At 34.8% G+C, this 18,079-nt stretch overlaps 1 protein-coding gene across 2 annotated transcripts in view; it reads right to left on the reverse strand.

The window, feature by feature from the left end:
* LOC131439394 (uncharacterized) overlaps nucleotides 1-9,550 on the reverse strand; it is a 47,670-nt gene extending 38,120 nt beyond the window's left edge. For both annotated transcript variants that reach the window (XM_058610340.1, XM_058610339.1), the window contains exon 1: nucleotides 9,361-9,550. The gene's annotated coding sequence lies outside the window, so the exon portion shown is untranslated. The remainder of the gene's footprint in view (nucleotides 1-9,360) is intronic.
* Nucleotides 9,551-18,079: the final 8,529 nt, after the last annotated feature.

An 18,079-nucleotide genomic window follows, 5' to 3' on the forward strand; every position in this document is an offset into this window, starting at 1 on the left:
CTGGAATTATTGAGGTCGAAGCATTTTCAGCTCACCGAGAGCCAGTGGGCGGTAAATATGTGATCTTATCGCAATCATGAGTCACCGGAAAAAAAAGAACTAGGCCAATGGACCGAGAAAGGCTCGCATCGTCGTGTGCACTCGATAGAGAAAATAATTGAGAAGGACCTAATGGGTAGAGGCACAACTAATGAGCACCGGCGGAATAAGCCAGAAAACGTAGCTCGCAGTCATAACAATTAGTGAACATGGAAATTCAACCTACTGTATAAAAATCGTTTCGAGAACATTAACGAATTCGTTCGTGATTTCCTGATTTTTGATTCGTGATATTACAAAATGAAAGATTAATTGAGATGTCATCAGAGAAAAAACGAATAAATCATGAAATGATTCCATATCAAACGGACTCCACCAATGCATTTTAGTATATTCATTTATTACAAGAGCTGCTTTCAGTGTGTGGTGGTTAAACGATGCGTTTCAAAAGCTATCGTTGGAGAGATTTGCTTAAATTGTGCAAATGATTTGCTCAATTTTCCGAATTAATTGACCGGAATGCTTGAGAGGTGGTTGCTTACTCGTGAATGTGATTTCAAGCCATTGGTATTTAATGAGGTAGAAATAAGTAGGACTGTTATAGTACGTTAGTATTTGTACAAAATTTTCCTAAACAAGCCATGTAACGTTTGAATCAAATTTTCAGCATTACATATTAAGTATTTTTCTTCCTTCAACTCAAAAATACGACACTTTCGCCGTTGCGAAATTTCCTACCGCACAAAGGCTTCGAGTCATGCGGAATATTTTTATTTAGGCCGGAGGCGACAACAAAAATCTAAACAGGTTTCAAGTGCTAAAACACAACATGGGTTACTTACGAGTCAAAGCTTGCTTTGATGGAGTGATTCAATCAACGCATTTCTGAAGTGCAATTAAAAATAATTGGTCTCATTTTCTTCTAGCAGCTTCGAAGGAATGAAACGATTTATATGAAACAGTGCACGTCACTATGTCCAGTAAAATGTGGCCTACTGAATTTTCCTTGGTAAAGTGAGTTAAATACTTCCAAAGTTAAGAGTCAAAGGCGTATTTCATTACTTCAGAAATTTAGCGTTTCTTCACATATAATTTTCATATTTAATATTTTCGAATATTTTATTTCACTTTTGGGATTTAAGTAAAACAGCTTTGATAAGTTGCGAAAACGAAATGATTTTTGTTTAGGAATTTTGACCATCATTTTCGGCATTTTTGTAACTAAAGTAAGCTCGTGCGACCTAGAGATGGTGGGATGCGGAACCCGATAGAAAAAAAAATTCGTCACTTGAACACAAAATTAAATAAACAGAAATAACTTGCCCCGATCCGGAATCTGAAATATAGACTGGAGCCCGAAGGCGAATCTCTAAATATTACTGGTACCCGAATCTTTAAAAAAAACTACTGATACCCAAACCCGAACTTCTAGTCCGAAACCTTGAAATTAGTTGGTACCCGATTAGAGCCCGATATGAAATGATACACTACAGAAAACAGATATACTGGCTTGCATTTAAACTGTGTGTAAAATTTGCTCATTCAGCGTGGCGAATACTGGCAGATGTCACTACGATCGACACTATTGTAGGTGTAGCACCTACCATTCACTTAATGCAAAATTTTTGTTTTACTGTAGATTATAATAGTTAGTTTATTTTTGTTCCCTCAGATTGAATGCACGAATGATTCAAACGACATGATAATAGAGTTAACTTTTACACTTAAAGACTTGTCAAAATGCTCATTAGCTAAAAAATGAGTGCGTTCAGGTGAAGTATAGTTATACATAGTGAATAGCTTCGTGAAATGATGCATAAACTATGCTAAAATACTTTTCAATTTCGTATGTTAAAGCTATTGGGTAGTCTACATACAGGAAAACTTAGAATCAACCTAGCAAAAAGATCTGCAAACACTCAAAGGTTAAAATATCGACCAGAATATCTCAAGACAGAAACCCATACATAGCGAATTTGTCTTCAAAGTTTTTTTTGGAATACTAACGCATTCGATATATCTTTTTTTCGTTTCAACCACCAAGTAACAATTCGAATGCCTTTAGGCTTTAATTATAATGTATAAGGATTTTGTAAATTGTTTTATGATATCTATAGCCAACGTCACCCTTGACAAGTAGAAAAACAATTTGTAAAGCTCATTAAAACCTTTTGCACGGACTAACAAGTTAGGGCAATTTTTACCATATAATTGGTTTTTTAAATGCATTGCAAATCGCCACTAAAATATAATAACAATTGCTAGAATAAAACAATGCCTGAACTCTCAATATTGCTTTCAAACATCCTCTTTAAAACATTTCTGTAAATAATTTTGAGTGCGTGTTCATGATTTTGAAACACATTTATGGCATATTTGTTGTAGACTTTAGAATTTATAGTGCAATTTGCATTTATGTAAGATTAGCATTTATTGACATTAAATGAGTTCCGAACTACAATAAAAAGCAAATATGAATGATTATTATGTTTCATTTTCAGAATGGATGCTCAATTCTTACTCAACAAAGCTGATTTATAGAAAAATAACAATCAATCACCAACAATGATTTACGCAAATCATGTAGACTTTTGTGAAAACCACATTTATTTCAAGACGATTATCGGTAATTTTTATTGTTATTCGTGCATAAAAATGAAAGTGCATAAAATTGTGTCTTGAGAGTAAGCCTTCAAGTCGAAAATATAATCTGAAATATTCTTACTAAGTGATAATCTTCCACAGCGGCATGGCACACACATAATCAAAAATTAAAAAATCAAAATGACAGTTTTTTCATTACAGAATTTATTTCATATGAATAAAACGAATGTCGATCACTGCAGAAAGAAAAGATGAAACTTACACGACATGTAAACTGATAGTATCACAGTTCGAAAAATTCTTGTGATTTTACATCTCATCAGATGCACATAAATGGAGCGTTATATTTTACACAAATTTATGTTTAAGAACATGTAGAGTTCTGTGATTTGTAAATTACATATCTTTAAATCGAATGGAAAAAAATTCAAAAGATCGATAGCAACAGCGCGACTTGAACCGAAAAACATTAGATCACAAAGTACGCAGGTTAGTCCACTTAGCCACAGAAGCACATATCTGCTTGGCTGGTAAATCGTGCATATAAATTCATACAGTCTCACTTGCTAGCCGGGTGCAAATTACACTCGGAGTCAGTAAATTTCTGTACGAATGGAATATTGCGAATTATGTATCCTGTAAAATTCATAATTTCTTTCTGTGTATATTTAAAAAAAATTGGGTTAAACCAATTTAAGAAAATTAAGTGAGTTTCGCTTAAAGTTTTTGATCACTATTTCCGGTTTTTTTCCAAAACGAAACCCTGTTTTGCCAAGATTGGTTCATTTGGTCGCCAACTAACATAACCTATTCCAAAAAAATGAATTTTACAGGTGACTTAATCCCTCATACCATGTAATTCATAAAGACCCAATATGTCAAATGACGGAAAATTTTATTTGTAATGACTTAATGTTAGATTAGCTTGAATTTTACTGATTTCGACTGTAACTTGCGTTCTGCTAGCAGGTGCGACTGTATGAATTTAAATGCACCTTTTACCAGCCAAGCAGATGCATGCTTCTGTGGTTCAGTCGATTAACAGACGTACTTGCGATCCAATGATTTTCGGTTCAAGTCGCGGTAGTTACTATCAGTGTTCTTTTTTATTATTTCAATGAATTTCATGTCATGGAGTTTTAGACACAATATTAAATGTTCTTCCACGTAAATTTGTGTCAACTGCGACGCTCCATTTAATTTTTAATACGATGTAAAATCACAGAGTTTTTTTTAAGTGTATACAAACTGAAACAGTTTTCAGCCAAATTTAAAATAAAATTTCATTCGAATGCGAATGGAATGTAACAGAAGCTTATGGTACTATAAACCGTTTAATTTCTACAACTAACTTGAAGAATTTTCTTACTATTTTAACGGAATTCGCTTCGTATATGAGTTAACAAAAACAAAAAAAACTTCCTCGAAATTCTAGTATTGGCACATACCACACTGTAACTCTGGAATCAAAAGTCAAATCTCAATGAAACTCGAAATTTTTCATAGCATCCTTAGACCCTTCATTTGAGTTTAAGTTTATCAAAATCGATTCAGCATCTCCGAGAAATGTGAGTAACATTATCTGTCACATAAAAAAACACAGAGATTTTGCAATCTCGAAAAACTGATTAAAATGGTATATGGCATTCGGCCCTCGGTTCAAAAGTGAATGAAAGAATGAATGGTGATAGTATAATACTAGGCAAAACACTGTTCAAAACCAGCAGCAGCCGAATTCCGATGACAAAAGAAATATATAACAATTTTCTAGAAGAAAAGGAAATCATCAAATGTCTTTCTCTTCACAAAATTCACTTTTCTTCTCAACGATTTTAGCAACTATGCTCCTGTCACGGAATTTCCTAAAATAAAAGAAAATTGCAAACAGATTTAGCTTATTTTCTTAATTTGAAATTCCTGTCAACTTCAAGAAGAAATTTTTTGACACATGAAAAAGAAAAAGTAGGAGCAATGGAGGTATTCTTTGTGCAATAGTATTTGCATAGGAGGAGTGGTACTGTCGAAAAAAAAATAGGCTACTTCGTCACCGTCGATTTTTTAAGGATATCAACAATCCATTTGAAATACCGGATGGTAACTTTGAGGAGCTAATTCGAATGACTAAATATTTGCCGGAGGAGTTTATTAACTTGTTGAATTAACATCTTAATACGACTCCGCTTAAAGATGAAAATACTATACCAAAACCGTTCAATTTACAAGTTCTTACAATATTGAGATATTTTGTAGCGTTCACAAGAAAAAAAATTAGTAAATTCGCCTACCCTATGTAATAAAAATATTATAGGTTCTCATGAAGTAGCAGTCGGGCAAGTAATTATTACAACAGATAAGTATCAGTTGGGAGTATTTGTAAATATGTTCCTGTTTTGAGCGTCATCTTTCCTGTTGATTTTACCTTTTCTGAGTTGACTACCGTATTTGGAAGAGAGATGATTGCTCACAAACACGACCTTATTTAATTAAACTTTACTTGTTTTCGTATTTGTAATTATAAAGCGAAAAAAATATCAAAATGTCTATCTCTTTACAAAATTGCCTTTTCTTCTTGACGAATTTTGAACAATCGACGAGAATGAGATAAAATTAATTGCTAAGACTAAATGTAGTTTCATGATTCTCCGCTAAATGGTTTTGAATGTTTCCTATAGGTGAACAGAACAAAACATCTCTTGATCCACAACAAAGCCGTTACGAATAAAGTTTGAGTTCTTATTCATTAGGATAACTCAAGTATTTTGGCCACTCCAATATTTTTTGGCCTGACACGTAATCAAAATGAAGTACACCTAGTCCTAGTTTTTTAAAGATTATTCCATTCTTTATCAAAGATTATTACATTTTTTATCATATTAGATATGCATTAGTTATCCGTTTTGATTACAACCCAAAATATGAGCTCTTGGCATAAATATATTAGAGCGGCCAAAAAACCTCCGTAGCCGAATGCAAGAAAAATTTGCTTCAGACTTCCCTGAATCTAACTGACATTTGTTCTTAACTAAGATAAATGTATCTGACTGAGCAAAATGCACTTAGTTGTTGGTTGACCGCAGCAGAGAGGACTCGTATTAGGAGGTTGGTAATAAACTTTTCGCCTAAACATTTAGACATTCGAAATAGCTTCTCAAAGCTGCCACTCGGATTTCTTATATCCTTCAAAAACATACGGTGGCGAGGAAGCTTAATTTTTTCTTGGGGCCCTCTATCTTTTGCTAATAAAACGATACAAATAATACCTCTATTGTAATATTTTTTTAAAAGTTTTACTGAATTTTTATCTCTAAGAGAAATATTTGTCTGGATTTATTTCGCAAAAAATTGTGAAGAGAAAATTATTTTCTTTTCCTTTTATAGGCGTCAAAAAGTTTCTTCCTGAACTGTAACTGTCTAATTGACGGGTATTCCAAATTAGGAAAATAGGCAAAATCTCTTTCCATTTTTTTTCTTTCAAGAAATTTTGTGAACGGAATTCGGCTACAGATGTATTAAACTTGGATCCAACTTAGAGCTTTTAAATGATAGGTTAGGGTCATATTTAGGAAGGGTATATAAATATCCTAATATAAACTAAATTGGCAAAAATCATTTGGCTCATTTGAAAGCTACTTTGAGTGAGTGTGAGTCAAGTTCGAATATCAATTGACTTTCTGGTTCTGGAGATATAATGGTATAAGCGGGGTAATCGACAAAACGCATTTTTCCCTTCGCTCATTGTTTTCGGAGATAGCTGAATAGATCCTAGACTTGTTTAAAAGTTACTATTGGATCATTGAACAAGCTCGAAGATCGAATCGCAGACACTTTTGGCTCCAGAGATATGAACGTATAAGTGACATCACTGACAAATCGCGTTTTTTTTATATCCGCAGATTTGTTCAGAAAGTGAACCAGTGGTGAAGTTTAAATGCATTATTACTGATACTTTTGATTACAAAAATGATCTCGGATATCCGACTTATCCACTGAAAGCCGCTTTTGTAAACAAACTGAATGGATTTTTGGTCAGACGTTTTAAGCTCAAATTCGTGTAAGAACTATTCTTATGAAATAAGTATGCTATGATGAGACTTTTTAAATGACAAGAGAAATATATTATCATACGACTAGATAAATAAAGTATAAGTTTTGCCTTTCTCATATAGAAAGGCCATACAATCACCGTAAAAACCAACTTTTGAACAGAAACCTGGAAAGCCGAATGTCATATACCATTCGACTCAGCTCGATGAATTGAGCAAATGTCGATGTGTATGTGTGTTCGTGCGTATGTGTGTGACAAATATTGTTACTCACTTTTCTCAGAAGTGACTGAACCGATTTTCACAAACTTAAATTCAAATGAAAGGTCTTAAGTTTCCATACAAAGTTCCTGAGTTTCATTTGGATTCGACTTCCGGTTCCGGAATTACAGGGTGATATGCACTAAAAGAGGAAAAAAATAGTCACACGCGTTTCTCAGAGATAGCGGTGCCGATTTTCACAAACTTAGATTCGAATGAAAGGTGTTATGACTTCATACAATTTTCTTAAATTTTATTTGGATCCTACTTCCGGTTCCGGAAATATGTGCAAATTTATTAAAAAATGCGCAATCAATTTTCTCGGAAATTTTCAAACCGATTTTCACAAACTAAGAATCAAATAAAAGAGATCTTTAAAAATTTTTAAAATGTTCCCAAAAAGTTCCGGTTTCGGTAATACAGCGCGATTAGTGAAAATTTTCAATTTCATGGGTTTTTTGTACACAAGCGATAGCGAAACCAGGTGCACATTTTTTATAAAACTTACTGCTAAATTCATCTAGTGGGGAGATCTTGTTAGTCAGTGAATATATAAAACTACGTTGGGACTACTACTCTCCGGTTTCCGCTTTCGAAAGCACCGATAATAGTGAGAAAAATCTCCAAAAACGGAAGTCACTTCGATTTCTCAGCAACGAAATCATGATTCAAATTAAAGCTCTTATTATTTTGAAGGATACTGTGCAATGAGTGTCAAAACCTTCAAATCGTCATTCAAAATGACGATGCAAAACTGGTACGCATCGGTACGTGCAGTACGGAAGAAGAAAACACCACCGGCTTTGATCCGTTCGCAGCGTGCTTTATTCAATTTCTTAAAGCGTGAATGGTTGCAACATTTAAATTTATATTTTTCAAGGGCAAAATATGCAAATCTGTAAATCCTTTATTCAATTTGTACCTATTTGTTAATATTATCACAAAATCACGATAACGATGCTTTTCTATAAAAGTACACTTATTGCCTTTCTCATGTAGAAAGTTTATGCAATCATTAGTGAAAATTGGCCCAGAGAGCTAAGTGTTCTTTGTGTCTGTGCGTTTTTGTGTGAGAGTATGTGTAATGTCACTCATTAAATAAAAATCGTAGTTTTTTAGGTTGCTATTAAATTTCACACCACAAGTCATTTTAGTGACGATGCAAAAAAGGGTAAAATTCTTCTAGATTTGGCTTAAAACTGGTTCAATTTGTAGGCTATATTAGTTACTTACTAAACGTACCGACTGCGGCTGTAGTGGTTCAGAATTTTCGGTTCCAGAAGTACCATAAATAGTGGCCAAAAAGTTTCAAACGAGACTCATTCAATTTTCTCAGAGATGATTTGATCGATTTCCACAAACAGGCTCAAGTAAAAGTTCCTATAGTCTTATTGGTTGCTGTTTAATTTCATCCGGGTTCGACTTCCGGTTCCAAAACTTACGCGTAAAAGTTAACTTACTTGACATAACTGTTTACTAATTTAAAAAGGTTATGTTAGTTTATATCCAAAGAAAGTTTTTTATTTTATTCAAGATTGAAAAAAAAATTTCCTCGCAGAATCTTCTAGTGATATTTTTGAAAACATAAGTAAAAATATGAGAAAGACATCATTATACCACTAGGTCGATTTAAAAAGGTTTTTTTCTTTAATGGCTTATTCCTTCACATTCAGAGCAAAACGACCAAAAATTTTTTTGTAGTCATTTTATCCCAAAGACTCCAAACGTTGGTTGGATCACTGAGGAAGGCATTTATCAATAAAATTAGACGTAAAGTACCATATTATTATGTTAATTACTTCAGTAAGAAAGTTACTTTATCAACTCTTCCCTTCGCTTTCACATGACAAGAAGGTTTACACGTTTCTTTACAACGAAATTCACAGCATTGCGGAAGCAAAAAATGTCGTGATCTTAATTATGTAAATAATTATGAAAACATTACATTACAAATATAACAAAGCATGCAGTCTCAAAATACAACAAAGGGTACATTTTTATTTTTAATATAAGATATTCAAAGTTTACTGCAGTATCATTATTTTTTGAGATACTGAAACACTTTGGTACAATTTTGACAACACTTTTGTGTATTTAAGTGTAGTTAAATCTTAAGTATTCTAGTGGCCACAATTGAGCTGGAACACAAAACGTAACGAAACTTTCAAATGATTTTTTAGCAATTGTTTGTGATCATTCCTGATTCGCGATTGACTAATACATATCGACTCTGGTCTAAGTGGACGTTATATCTCTAGATTCATATTGAACATAATTTAAAAATTTTCAATGATCACTCTTAGAAAGTTTTGCATTGTCTTGAGATTTTACAAAAATATACAAATAAACCTATTTTTCGATCAATCCCAACTAAACATAGAATAATCAGCGATACAAATTTCGGCAAACTCACCTTCAAATCACTGCTCCTTCCAGCCTATAACTTTTACTTCAACCGTGAACTTGAATTTAATTAACCGGACTGCATCGGAACACAAAACACTCTCACTCTGCAGAGTCAATTAGTTAGTGTATCAACACCAGTGGCCATGAATGTTTCCCACTCCCACGGGAGAGCACTGTTTCAAGACTACCGTTTCGAATCGCGGTCACAACAAAACTGACCAAAGTCCACACGAAACTCACGACTAAACTATTACAATCCGCCCCACTTGGAAGCGGAACTTGGATCCTTAATTTACCTTTCTCCCCCTTCGCCGGCACCCGACCCGGTCAACTTGTTGACCAGTAACTTCTTTGTCCGTGCCACCTCACACTTCATCCTCTTCGGGCAGGCATGGAGTTCACAGAATGCCTTTTGTAGGGCATTAAAAATACCACACCCGGGTAGTCATAACAGCCATCGGTGCCAAAACAGCGAACCAAACCAACGAACGAACGAAAGCTAGAGTGCTTTGGTGAGCTTTCGTGTCTGGTTAAACCCGCAATCCTTGCTCGGCAACGCTGCTGGATGTCATCGCCGGAATCCGCTGCAAACAAATCAAACCATTGTACTGCGTTGATGGAAGGGACCACTTGATTCTTGAGGCCCCTGTGCCGGTGTTGGATCGGTCGGGGGATTCGCTGGGATTTAAATAAATTCTTATTTTACTTTCGTTCTAATTTGTGTCCAATCCCCTGTTCACTTTTTTTTAAACACCCTTGGCTGTGGTGGATTGCGATCAAGCGACTGAAGCAAACTTTTCGAGTACAACCGATTTCCCTCCATAATCCACCGCGTTAAGCAGCGGGTGCCTTCCCAACGGTGGGAAGGGTGGTAACATTTTGTGATTGTAAATTGTTTCTCATTCTTGTGTATGTACTAACTATGTAAAGGTACATGTTGAATCGACTAGCCAAAGAAGGAACATAACCTGAAAATGCCTTTGTCGGAGCATTAAATTACTTGCTACCGACAACAACAACGTCGGGATAGAAACGATGACGACGTGGATTGGAGCCAAGGGATCCCGGGTTGGACGGTAGTCATGCGGTGAAATGTATTGTAAAAGGGCTTAGGGTAATCTTTGTTATTCTGGTTAAAGATCCTTTGACCACATGTTCGTTGTTCGAAAAATATATTGTCAATTTCCCTGCTTTTTATTAGAAAAAACTCCAACAACACCAAACTTTCTGCCACAGTGACGTCTTTAGATTGTTTGCTGTCCGCCAAACCACACACTCCCCCAAACAATTCCATCACACTCACCTCACATAAGCCTATTTTCAACCCGTTTGAGGCATTGTTACGTGAACGTTCGAGCATGTGGTCATGTACACGCGCGAAACCAGCCCATAGCGTCGTCCTACATATTCTTGGTAGCAGGATTGATGGCATTGTTGCTGACAGACACGAACGCCAAGCGATGGCGAAAATCAGTTCGCCAAAGGGGCTTTGGATGTCCAGTAATAACCGGTACCAGGAGCTTGAAGTGAAGTGCTTTTCGCTTTCTAATTCCGGCCGACTCTCCTTCTACGAGTTTCCTTTTCTTGGCGAAACTGTGCCCCATCACACAACCGAACAGACCGGAGGTGTTCTATTCCACGCTGCTAATGGAGTAATAATCACGCGACACCTTTGCCAGAGGACATGCCAGAGCCCATTTTTGCCGAGTGGAAAAATGGCGATGACTTGGCTGATAAATTTGTTTAAACCTGCTCATATCTAATATTAGCACCAGTTCCTATATGGCCGGCAAACGTTGGACGGATAATTGATAGATGAAACGATTTGATGTACGGTGCACGAAAGGCTTTTATAGTCATTGACCTCTTCTATTTCGGAAACAATAGCGGCGAGCGTGACGATGCATGTCAAAGAATGATAGAAATTAACAAGAGCTACTTTTGGAACGGATGCTATCACGGTGCGAATACAGTTTTGTGTACTCTGCCGATTTTTTCCCGATCACATAGAGTAGGGGTGACCGGGGCTGGTTACTCCTCCAATGCTGCTTTTATTTGAGAATTGGTAAAATTTTGGATCGATTCGCGATTTACGACCTTGACGCTCCTCCGAATCGCATACTCGCCTTGGGAAGAGTTCTAACATTTTCAGAATGGCTTACATCTACAGTAGATTCCATACTGATGGACGAGTTTTGTTCAGAGCTGGGTCAATCTGCGACAAATCCAGTCAGGAACTCTAAATGCTAAAAGTATTGATGGCATTCGATTCACAAAAAATTGGAATCATCTTTTCTATCGACAATTACCAACTTTCAATGATTCTAAACGAAGCAAATCCACAAATACACATAAGAACGTAATGCGCGAAACGATAGAACTTTACAAGAATTATATAAATATACGTCAAACATACCCCGCCTTTAAAGCAAACGTGTAAATTTACATGGTTTAGCACCTAAAACTTTGTCTGAATGCATTAAATATAAGTTAGATTTACTGTAATAAGGGCTGTACCAGAAAGCATGGATGCAACCAAAAACCGCAGCCATTTCGCAGAATCTGTCAATTTTTATGGCTGCGTCCTGTTGTTTACACTCTTCTCTAACCACTTGTGCAGTTGTTTAATCGTTTTCATTAGTTTGTTTCGAAATGCGTGGACTTTCAGCAGAACAAAGTCGAAAAATTGTGTACCAATGATGCACAGAACTGAGAAAGATAGCAAAAATGGAAGGAGTATGTGAAAAAGCCGTGCGAAATGCAATCAGGAAGTTCAGTGAGGATAACACCTTTGAGGATAAACCGAAAACGGGTCGAAAAAAAGGTCCTGCTATCCCTCAGTTGGATAAACGTATACTGAAGGCGTTCGAGCAAAAGAAGGGGGTTTCAGTTCGGGATGTGGCCAAAAAAGTGGGCACTTCGAAGTCAAATGTTCTTCGTGCTAAAGAACGCTTGAATCTTCGAACCTATAAGAAGCAGAAACAACCAAAACGTAGTCCAAAACAAGAAGCATCGATCAGACCGAGGTTTCGAAAGCTGTACAATATGAGTCATGCTGGAAATTTGAACTGCATAATCATGGACGACGAAACCTACGTGAAACTCGATTACAAATCCTTGCCGGGACCACAATATTATACGGTGCGAGAAGAGCAAGTGTTAAACCAGTCCGAGACAACGATTGAAGTCAAAAAATTTGGTAAGAAAGATTTGGCAAGCAATTTGTAACTGCGGTAAGATTTTGGAACCACTGCTTTAATGAACAGCGGAATATACATCAAGGAATGTTTACAGAAACGACTTTTACCCATGATTCGAAGCCACAAGGATCCTGTCGTCTTCTGGTGAAATCTTGCTTCTTGCCACTACTCGAAATCAACGGTAGAATGGTTTACTTCCAAAAATGTCACTTTCGTCCCAAAAGACATGAGATTATTTCTCGTGTATATTTTCCTTATAATCATCAATTGAAAATTAATTTCCAATTCCGTCCAAAAAAGGATAATATACAAGCGCAGTTTGCCGTAAGCTTGAATTACAACTAGGCCAATCAACCCCGCACAAAACTCGGTCAACCTGCACGAATTAATTTTTTTTTTCAGAACAATCACGATTAACAAAAATGCAAGTAAGGTTATACTGGAAACCAATATGCTGTTTTGTAAACCTGGACCAACCAATATTCCTAAAAAATATTACAGAAGAACTCTCAAAACGTTTTCTAAAACTCTTCAATTTATAATTTAAAAAAATCAATTTTTCTTGAAACATGGAAATCATCTTTTCTTGTATCAATATTCAAATCAGACTCGAAACCTGATATCCGTAACTACCGTGGAATAGTCATTATTTCAAGCATTCCTGAATTATTTGAAAAAATTGTAAACGAAAAGCTTTTCCAACAACTGACGTATGCAATAACAAACAAACAGCATGGATTTTTAAAGGTTGCTTAACCACAACAAATCTTCTAGAATTTATTGATTTCACTCTGCATGCCATGGATTCTGGCAACGACGTAGAAACTCTATACACCGATTTTAGTGAAGCTTTCGACCGTATCGACATACCATTACTATTACACAAACTGCAAAAAATATGGCATAGAACAAAATCTACTAACATAGTGGCTCGAATCATATTTAACGAAACGTGTACAAGTAGTTTGCTTTCGAAACATTCTGTCTGAACCAATCGATGTAACATCGGGTGTGCCTCAGGGCTCTCATCTAGGGCCTCTTTTTTACCTTTTTTTATATATATATAAAAAATAGGTATAGAATTCGCTCAAACTTTAGAAAAATTTTCCGAGGTCCGGAGGGCCGAATGACATATACCAATCGATTCAGCTCGACGAACTGAGCAAATGTCCGTGTGTGTGCCTGTATGTGTGTTGTCAACAAAGAGGTCGAGATCTCAGAGATGGCTGGACCGATTTTGATCAAACTAGTCGCAAATGAAAGGTCTCCCCGTTACCCAGAACGCTATTGAATGGTTTTGAGATAGGATGTTTACTTTTGAGTTATACGAAGTTTTATGTCAAAATTTTCAGTTTTTTGACAGTATCTGTCACAATTGACCTTGAAAACAGAATATGTTTTCAGACTTTGATTCGGCACGGTAATAGCTTACCAACAAGCCATAGATTGTTGAAATCCATCCATTTTTAACGGAGATATCGAAATTTTTGTGTAAACGACATTTCCACCTATTCCAGCAGTAGGAGTTTTGAGCGCTGTATGACAAAGAAATGCTTGGGAGCAACGGAAAACACGATTTTTTATACTGTTACATACAATTGTTTCTAAGTACCAAAAAGACTGTGTACAGCATCCTTTTTCATGACATTTAGCCTCGGACCGATTCGTTTTTGGCAACATAATCGTTCGAATATGACATATATAAACCAGATAATGGCAGAATTTTTTTTAATTATATTGTTTTAAACTACTTACAGCAATAAACGCTGGAAGAACATAACATCCATATACCATTCGAATCAGTTCGTCGAGATCAGCAAATGCGTGGGTGACAAATAATTTCACTCAAATTTCTCGGAAAACTTCTTTTCTACAAACTCAGATTCATAAGAAAAGTCGTATGCTCCCAAACAAAGTTCCTGAATTATGTTTGGTTTCGACCTCTGGTTCAGGAACTACAGGATGATATGTGAAACGAATCAGATCCCCTGTATCCCCTAAACCGGAAGATGTCAGATCCAACTTCCGGTTTAGGGGATACAGGGTGATTGGTATAAAAATGTCTATTTCACATAAATTAATCAGGTTTATCGGGTTAGCAGATTTGGATAGTCGATAACCAAATAAACTTTTTTCAGTTTTAGTGGTATTCAGTTTTCGATTCAGAAGGCAAAGATGTCTACACTGATTTTCAAACATTTTGAAACAAATGTAAACTATACAGCTACTCAGGTGAATTTATCTGACTTCGACCATGCCGATTTTAGAATTCCGGTACCGATATAAAATCGTTTCTCAAAGCTCAATCATTTTTTCTAAAAAAGCCTAATCGAATTTCAGAAACAAAAATTCAAATTAAAATAAACTTATAGTCGCATTCAAAATTAATTAATTGTATACAATTATGTCTTCCGATTCTCGAATTACATGATGATGAATTTTTAAAATTCAAACCGATATAGAAGATGACAATCCCGAAAAACTTCAAAGTTGGACTCAAAACTGTTGTAATTTATTCGTCATATGGCCATACGAATCGGTTTAAGTTAAGCTGGTTCCTGAATACCGGCTCTGGAAGTACCTTAAATTACCCTAAACTCTAAAGTGGAAATTACTTCGACATATCATGGAATGTTTAATCGATTGTTACACTTTTAGATTCAAATTCGATCTGATTTGCAGTTTCGACATAACAGAGTAATGAGTGATTAAAATCTCAAATTATCGCTTAAAACGACGGTCATTAAAATAATGTCATGAAAACTTAAACACCGAAGAATATTCATGCAAAAAACACATGTGGATTGATAAAAAAAAGGTATCATCTCACTGCTAGGTGGATTAAACACGTTTTTCATACTGTATGTAAAGAAAAATTTCCTTTATACTCAAATATCTAAAAGTGCTTATATATGTAGACGACATGAAACTCTTTATGAAAATTAGAAACACCAGCGACGCCCCAATATTCCAGAATAAAATCAATCTGTACCACAATTGGTTCTGCAAAAGTCTACTCAAGCTCAATGTAAAAAAATGTAACTCGATATCATTCAGTATAAAAAATGAAACTATTTATATAGACATATATCATTGCTTTGAGCGTATTCTTAGACTCCAAACTAATTTTTAGACTCCAAACTAAATCTACAATACTATAATCAATAAAGCAAATAGTGTACTGGGCTTTATTAAATGTTTCAGTAGTAATTTCAAGGACCCATATATAATCAAATTATTATATAGTACACTAGCTAACCCATAGAACTTCGTCTCGTCTGAAATTATTATTTTGTTTTTGAATTTCCGTTTTCGGTTAGTAAAATTGTCTAACGTTAATGTTTTATTCCTTTTTTTTAACGATTACTTGGCCTACAATAAATGAATAACGACAAATTCATATTCAACACAACTATATTCAACTTCGCAACTTGCTGTTTGTAATTGCCTTATAAAGCTTAATTCTAGACTGAAGACGATTAAAAATTTTATGGCAAATCCTTGGGATTATCGGAGGGAATCAAATTGTTACGTTTTCGGTTAGTAAAATTGTCTAACGTTAATGTTTTATTCCTTTTTTTTAACGATTACTTGGCCTACAATAAATGAATTACGACAAATTCATATTCAACACAACTATATTCAACTTCGCAACTTGTTGTTTGTAATTGCCTATTAAAGCTTAATTCTAGACTGAAGACGATTAAAAATTTTATGGCAAATCCTTGGGATTATCGGAGGGAATCAAATTGTTTTGAGTAGTTTTCCATAAATTGGTTTACCACTTGTCTGGTGATGATACTTAGTTGTGTTTTATGAATGTTCGTAAGAAAATCTCTTTTTTTGTTTCGAATCTAGAGGTTTCAAACTTAGGATTCATTCGCCTCTTCGAGCCAGGAAAATTTTGTGACCCTATGTTCGGGGTTGGGAATCGAACCCAGATGTACTGCGTGAAAGGCATCGACTTACCCTTCCCGCTATTCCCATCCCTGTATTTGACCTCATTATTATAGCTAGAACAGGCATATGCGTTCCACTATTAAGACATTTGGTATAAGCTATAAAGCATGTGTTTCAAAATGACGAATCTTGTGGATCAAGCATGCATGTAAAGTATCCACTCAAAACTAATCGTTGCGCGCCAAACGATTTTCCAACGATCTAGTATTCCTTTCTTCGACGGTCAAACACTTATACTACTCGTTATGCGCCAAACACCTATCGATGATCTAGCAACCATAGACGAATTTTTCAACGCAAAATTCCATTGTCAATACAAAACAACTTTATGGATTTTTCCCACTCTTCCGGAGAATTTTCCTAATTTTTTTACGTACAAACCCGGTGGGAGTAAAACCTGATCAAACAAAAAAAGAATCATACAAATCCGTCCATCCATTCTTAAGTGATGCGATTACAAAGGATGGCCTCTGCATTTATATATATATATATATATATATATATATATATATATATATATATATATATATATATATATATATATATATATATATATATATATATATATATATATATATATATATATATATATATATATATATATATATATATATATATATATATATATATATATATATATATATATATATATATATATATATATATATATATATATATATATATATATATATATATATATATATATATATATATATATATTTATATATATATAGATAGATAGATAGCTATGTCAGACCTATTTTGGAATATTGCATCCAAGTATGGAATCCATATAGTGTTACGCACGAAGAACACATTGAATTAATCCAGAAGCAATTTGTTTCATATGCACTTTGTTAATATTCGGACAGCATTTCCTTTACCATCATATGAAGCACGCTGTATGCTCATCAATATATGTACAAACACTCAAAGAACGTCGTAATCTTTCATTGCTTTATTTTATTAACGACATTATTTCATAACGCGTACAATCACCTTCACTACTATCGCAATTAAATTTGTAGGTACCAGGACGTCTTACGAACAAGAAATTTATTTTTAGAAAAACACAATAGAACAAATTATTCAAAAAATAGTCTAGTCGATCGAATAATGCGTCACTATTATCAACTTTGTAATCATCTTGACCCGACTATGTCAAAAAATCAAACAAAAACCCAACTTTATTATAAGTAAACATTGAAAATTTTTATATGTAGTCTACTTTTGCTTTACGAAATAAATAAATAAAGTTTTTAATAGTCTTTCCAATGGTACCACGTTTTTGGAATCGGAAGTAAATTGATCCAAGTTACATGTATTACTTTACGGAAACATAAATTTACTCAGCAGTACCGAAAAAAGAAAAAAAAACTTGCTCCTGTACAAACAACAACAAAAAAACATCTGACATTACGTCGTAATGTGGGTAACCTAAGGCTCCACCAAAATCATTATAGATGTCGCCACCGCGCATTATAGCCTCTTCTGAAAAGCTTCTAGGCCAACCAGCCCTGGTCTCACCTACGAGAAAAAAAATTCCGACAAATGTTTGATATAATT

The sequence above is a fragment of the Malaya genurostris genome, chromosome 3, assembly GCF_030247185.1.
Source record: "Malaya genurostris strain Urasoe2022 chromosome 3, Malgen_1.1, whole genome shotgun sequence".
Lineage (NCBI taxonomy): Eukaryota > Metazoa > Arthropoda > Insecta > Diptera > Culicidae > Malaya > Malaya genurostris.